Here is a 7212-nt window from a genome sequence, read left to right as displayed (position 1 = left end):
GAAGAATAGAAACCCTGACAAGAATGGTGCGTGATTTACAAGTTAGACTTGTTTTACCAGCAGCATCAACAGTACCGTTAGCATCACCAACACCGTCAGTACCGTCAGCATCATCAGCACTAGCAGCACCTATAACATCACAAGCACTGTCAGTTCAAGAATCACCGTGGACATCATTACGAATCGATAACGCGTATAGTGTATCAACGAGTTATGAAGTATTAACTCATTCCCTCTGAAGAAATTATGTGTATATTTTATATATATATATATATATATATATATATATATATATATATATATATATATATATATATATATATATATATATATATATATATATATATAAATTTTGAGATCAAAATAAATCTTTTCGTACTAAGCTATTATGTATGGATCTTAACTACTCGGTTAATTCATATTACTAATATGCAATGATGTACATCCTTCGTTAACGATTTTACCATTGTTAACTACAACCTCTTTTCCAAACTCAATGAATTCCAATTTATAATAATCAAGTGTATTAATCAATTACATGTTTGATTTTACACTTTCATTTTCGATGTACTCGAAACTTCCTAGAAACATCATTCATACCATGTGAAATCCACAAGAATCCCACGAACACCAACATCATTCACCAAGTAAATATCAATAAAAATGAATAATGAAGTATTGATTCATAATTTCATTTACGTTGAAGTAATAATCCACGAAGATTACGAAATTTCTAAAGTTTTAGAGATTATTCATTTCTAGTTCCAGCCGAAAAATCAAATGAGTTTAATTTAATATTAACTCATTAAATCTATGTTACATCTGAAGAAAATATATACATATATATATTTTTATAAAGACTGTAATAAAAATTCTTTTGTACAAAATATTAATTGTGAATTTTTTTTTAACGTGTAGGTAATACCCGAGAGATATATATAAATTCACAATTAATATGTCACATTCTCCGAATCTGATTCAGCAATCATCAAATATACTCACTACTTTCACAACAATATACATTCTTTCATAAAAATCAAAACAACCATTCTCATCCAAATTTAAGTACATATTCTGATTTTAACATATCAGAATCCAAGTCGAGATATAACTGATATCATCACTCTTAGATTCCTACATCTTTCAAAGCTGTACTTTGATTTCAAAATGTTGCTATAACATCATATGTATATTAACGATTACAATCGGTGTTCAACCCCTTCGAAATTCCTAAAGACACTTCAAATAATGAACAATCGAGATGATGATCCAACCACATGTTGCCCACAGTTATGTACCTGAAAAACTCTTGAAATCAAAGTCATAGTTTAACATGTATCCGTGTTTTATCCTTGTTAAACCCTTTGGCATTTATTAGCTAAAATAACTTTGCAATCCCTTTACAAAGTAGTCAGTTTTGTCACAGCTCCAGCAAGTCAACTTCGATTCTTCAGTCAAAACAGCCTTATTATAACCTTGATATATACGTTGCCCCTTTCGCTATCGTTACCGGGGAACCGTTTATGTTCCACCACATTAGCAATAAACTTACCAACAACTTCACTGATCTTTAACTTTTCGAAAAATTATTATATTTATTGAAACCCCATCATTTACTCATTTGCATCTTGTAACAAGAATTGTCTTGCTAATTACTGAGAATCAGTAATCAGTATTTTGAAATCTCGCAGCATGTCTACGCCAACAATTATATGTGTACATATAACATCTATCTCCTATACTTACGTACTTTGAATGTGAAGTTTCTGAAAAACACCCTAAAATGCGAACTAATTCTCGAAATTTTGAAAGATGCTGATGAAGCAGCAAAAACTGTAAACGACCTTAACAGTAAAAAATTTGATGATAAAGAAAAGTGTGTTGGCAAAGCTCAGAAAAGAGAAGGATTGGAACTGAAAAACAAATTGAGCAAAGTATGAAGGAGGCTGTGGACAAATCACAAAGACTAAACCTGCCTTCAAAGAATCCAAATGATTCAGTATCTGCTAAAGTCATTAAAGAAAACCTTGCTCCTGACTCTAAACCCTTGCGGACAATATTCTTCATCATCCTCTGATATTAGAAATTTTAAGATATCATCGTATCTTTCATTATAAATATCATCCATATTTCTGAAGATATTTTCATAATTATTCTTATCTGAAATCATTTATCTTTTCGCACCATCTGTATTATATCCTAAAAGAAACTATTTTAGTTTCTAAATTCGGAAACCTTCAGTTTAAAATATGAATGTTTTTGAAGTAGTGTTGGGAACTGAAGCATGAGTTAGTATAATATAATGACACTTGATCAACGTGATTATATTACAGTAAGTCATGCTGAGTTTCTAAATGGGTCATGACGATTCACAGACCATACCGTCATCATGTGCCATGTTACACAACTCTTGTATTCTACTTAAACTCTAAACATATCAAGAAAATATTTTTCTTGATGATTCGGTCTTTTCTGAGGTATTCTGGTAATTTGACAAATCAAGATTTTGCTATTACAATTTCATTCTTAGAACATTAACCATGTTCATTCCAAATTTCATATCTACGAATTCTGGGCCATTACATGCAATGCTTAATGGCAAGAAGAGAAAACAAAAGAATGAAGCACCAAAATAGAAATTGGAGTATAAATCGCAGCAAATAGGAGAAAACATTAACTGTGGATGTCAATGATTATAGAAAAACAGAAGTAGAGACATCGAAATATAAGGGAAGATACAAAACCTAACAACAAACCAGAAATTACAAACCATATATATCGATGCATATAGCAATATAAAGACACGGGAGAACTAAGAATACAATAAAACCAAGAGTATAGTAGAAGTAAGCTTTAACGTTATAATAAGTACCCCTGTTTTAACATACATGCAACCAACATGTACAATACACGCAAACCAATCGTGTACTAAACTCAAATAGCATACGTCTGTTTTATAGTTCAGGCTAGGGTTTCTATACCTGGAACAGACGGGGATGTCAAGCCATATGGATCCATATATAACTACTCGCACCCACCAGTTCTTATAATCGGCAGTTACTAATTACCAAAGCTAAGGGATTTTTGGTTCAAACTCGGTGTAGAATTTAGTATGTACTTGTATCCATTGCATTTAAAATAAAGTGCATGTATTCTCAGCCCAAAATATATATTGCAAGTTATGTTCAACCTTTTTAAATTAATGTCTCATAGCTAAGTTATTATTATGCTTATTTAATGCCAAAGTAATCGTGATGTTGGGCTAAATATTAAAATTGGGTAATTGGGCTTTGTACCATAATTGGGGTTTGGATAAAAGAACGACACTTGTGGAAATTAGACTATGGGCTATTAATGGGTTTTATATTAACTTAACGATACCTCGTTAATTTAATATAAAGGTTATAATTTGACATATTTATATATAACCACATACGCTTGACTGGGTACGATGGGCGGGATATCTATAAATACCAACAATTGTTCATTTTACCGGACACGGGACTGGATTAATAGTTAATGGACTAGTTAAAATAGGGGTGGATTACATTCAAGGGTAATTGGTGTAATTGTTAACAAAGTATTAAAACCTTGGTTTACACGCAGTCGATAACCTGGTGTATTCATTAAACAAAGTAATAAAACCTTGTTACAGTTCGAATCCCCAATTAGTTAAAATATTTGACTTCGAAAATAAGAATAATTTGACGAAGACTTCCGCACTTTATGATTATGACTGATGGACTATTATGGACAAATCCGTATGGACATATCGAAGAAATCCAGGACAAAGGACAATTAATCCATGGGAATAAACTAAAATCAACACGTCAAACATCATGATTACGGAAGTTTAAATAAGCATAATTTATATATTTCATATTTAATTGCACTTTTAATTATCGCACTTTTATTTACTGTCATTGTATTTAATTGAACTTTTAATTATCGTACTTTCTAATTATCGCACTTTATTTATTGTCATTTTATTTATCGCAATTCCATTATCGTTATTTACTTTACGCTTTAAATTAAGTTGTATTTATTTTTAATATTTTACATTAGGTTTTAACTACGACTAAAGTTTTAAAATCGACAAACCGGTCGTTAAACGGTAAAAACCCCCTTTTATAATAATAATACTACTTATATATATATATTTATATATTTACAAATATAGTTTTAAAAATATAGCGTTAGGCTTGGCTAAGATCCCTGTGGAACGAACCGGACTTACTAAAAATTACACTACTGTACGATTAGGTGCACTGCCTATAAGTGTTGTAGCAAGGTTTAGGTATATCCACTCTAAAAATAAATAAATAACTTGTGTAAAATTGTATCGTATTTAATAGTATTCCCTTTTAAAAATATAACTATTTTGTATACACCTCTACGCACATCAAGTATTTTTGGCGCCGCTGCCGGGGAGTTACAACGCCGAAAGCGCAACGCTATAAAAAAAAGATTTTTATTAAGTTCCTTTTTTTGTAAAAATATACGTTTTATATATTAAAAATACAAAAATATAAAAAGAAAAATAACAATATATATATATATATATATATATATATATATATATATATATATATATATATATATATATATATATATATATATATATATATATATATTTAAGAGTTTGTTAAATATATATACAAAACTATAAAGTTTCTTTATTTTTATTTTTAGTTTGTAAAAATATAAGTTTTTATTTAATAAATATTTTATATAAATATTAAAATAGAAAACAGAAAAAAAAAAGCTATCGGCCTACTACTGTAGCAGCCCAGGTTTTGGCCCGAATTCGCAGACCATGCGACCGCATGGTATTACAACGGTCAGGTCATGCGATCGCATGACCTGATTTGACTTGTCTGGTAACCTAGTCCGACCAGTTATGGTTTAATTATAATTATAATTATTATTAATTAAAACCCTAATTAGGGTTTAGTTTTTCATTATTTAGTTTTAGTTATTTATTTAATTTGTATTATTTAGTTTAATTAGTTTTGATAAATTATAAAATTAATACTTTTATAAAATAAATAATATAAAAATAATATTTTTATAAAAATTGTACTTTTTACAACTTTAAGTTTATTTTTATATTTTGTATCTTTTTATTTGTTTTAGCGTAGTATTTGTATTTTTCGTTCGTATTTATTTTTAAGTCATAATTTTTGCCATAGTTATTTTCATTTCTAGATTCTTAGGCTTTTCCGTAAAATCCCTTAAGTACTTTTTCTTTAGACTAAGATTTAGGTGCTTTAGAATTTTGCGACGCCGTTTTTATATTTTAGTACCTTTTTAAGTTATTGCCATTTGGGATATAGTATTTCTTGTAAGCTTTAATATTTTTAGACGCAACTTTTAATTCTTAGTTTTTAGACTTTTAAGTTTCGACGCGCTACTTTCTTATTTTTATTTTTCGACGCCTATTATTTTTCGACCTTTTATTTTTCGACGTTTTTCGAAGCGCTCTTTTTCTTTCTTATTTCTCGACACTCTAGTTTTTAGGACTTAGATTTTTTTCTATTTCTTCTCTAAATTTCATTTAAATTTCAACGAAAAATTATTTTAAGTAGTTAAATTGATAGACATCCAAAATTTTCTGGTTCGTAGTAATAGTTGGATTTGTTAGTGGCGAGTTGTGGACTTCCGATTTAAAGGGTCCTGGCTACCTGCTACATCTATTGGCTATTCGAAACGTGGGCAAAATCAGAAACGTCTATTAATTTGATAACTTATATAATTTTTATCTTTTATAACTAATAGGATATTCAGTGAATGCACCGAGCAAAACGTTCACCACCTTTTGTACGTTCACCACCTGTAACCAGATCAAGACATCTAGCCAATATTATCGCCGTTAATTTTTCTTTAGAATCGTCATCCAGTCGACCAAGTACTCCAATTCAAATTTCCGATAATCCATTTTTTGAACCCGACCTCACAATTGAGAATCCGGAGGATATTCAGGGACAATTCAGAGATCCTGAACCACTAATCTTTCCTCCGGAACCACCAATCATTCAAACGGAGATTGTCGAGGAATAACCCATTAAATCAGAATCCTCTAGTGATTCAGATTCAACAGATTCAATCATGGAAAATCTGGAACCTCTAAGTATGGAATATCGAATGAGAGCTAAACGCACTGGCCAAGGTCACGCCATTATTAAGCCAGACATTAATGCGCTAGATTATGGAATCAAAGGACAAATCCTACACATGGTAACTAATCATTGCCAATATAGTGGTACGCCAAAAGAAGATCCAAACGAACATCTTCGAACCTTTAATAGGATTTGTACTCTATTTAAAATCAGAGAAGTTGAGGATGAACAGATCTATCTCATGTTGTTTCCCTGGACTTTAAAGGGAGAAGCCAAAGATTGGTTAGAATCGTTACCTGAAGGGGCGATTGACACATGGGATGTCTTAGTTGAAAATTTTCTTAAAAGATTCTTTCCGGCAGCTAAAGCCGTGAGACTTCAAGGAGAAATTGTTACGTTCACGCAAAAGCCAAATGAAATGTTATATGAGGCATGGACAAGATTCGGAAGGTTGTTAAGAGGATGTCCTCAACACGGTCTAGATACTTTTCAAATAGTACAAATCTTCTATAAAGGCGTCGACGTCGCCACACGAAAAGACATCGACACAGCAGCTGGTGGTTCCATTATGAAGAAAACCGCAACCGAAGCTCACAAGATCATTGATAACACAGCATCCCACTCTCATGAGTAGCATCAGAAAAAAGACATTTTTCATTCATCTAAAGCGGCTAGAGCCGATTCTAGCCATAACTTTGATTTTGTTTCCGCAAAAATAGATGTTTTCGAGAGACGAATGGAAAAGATGAATAAAGATATTCACGCAATACGAATCAGTTGTGAGCAATGCGGCGGACCACACTTAACGAAAGATTGTCACATTGAACAAACGATGAAACAACGTGAGAATGTTTCCTACATGAACCAAAGGCCGGGAAATAATTATCAAAATAATTATCAACCGCCAAGGCTAAACTTTAATCGAAATCAAAACATTCTTTACAATCCAAATGGACCCAACAATAACTCATATAACCAATAAGGTCCGAATAACCAACCAACTCAAAACAACACTTTCAATCAACAAAGACCTGGCTTGTATAAACCACCACAACAAATCGAAGAGAAAAAGTCAAATCTGGAAGAAATTGTA

The 7212-nt window shown here is 31.2% G+C and overlaps 1 non-coding gene across 1 annotated transcript; it reads right to left on the bottom strand.

Annotated features, from left to right (window-relative positions):
- Positions 1-6492: 6492 nt before the first annotated feature.
- LOC139845877 (small nucleolar RNA R71) lies at positions 6493-6599 on the bottom strand. The gene has a single exon (XR_011758631.1). It is a non-coding gene; the product is annotated as a small nucleolar RNA R71 (small nucleolar RNA).
- Positions 6600-7212: the final 613 nt, after the last annotated feature.

Source organism: Rutidosis leptorrhynchoides, chromosome 4, assembly GCF_046630445.1.
Source record: "Rutidosis leptorrhynchoides isolate AG116_Rl617_1_P2 chromosome 4, CSIRO_AGI_Rlap_v1, whole genome shotgun sequence".
Taxonomy (NCBI): domain Eukaryota; kingdom Viridiplantae; phylum Streptophyta; class Magnoliopsida; order Asterales; family Asteraceae; genus Rutidosis; species Rutidosis leptorrhynchoides.
Note: the sequence above shows the minus strand (reverse complement) of the source record. Positions and strands in the feature narration are given on the sequence as shown.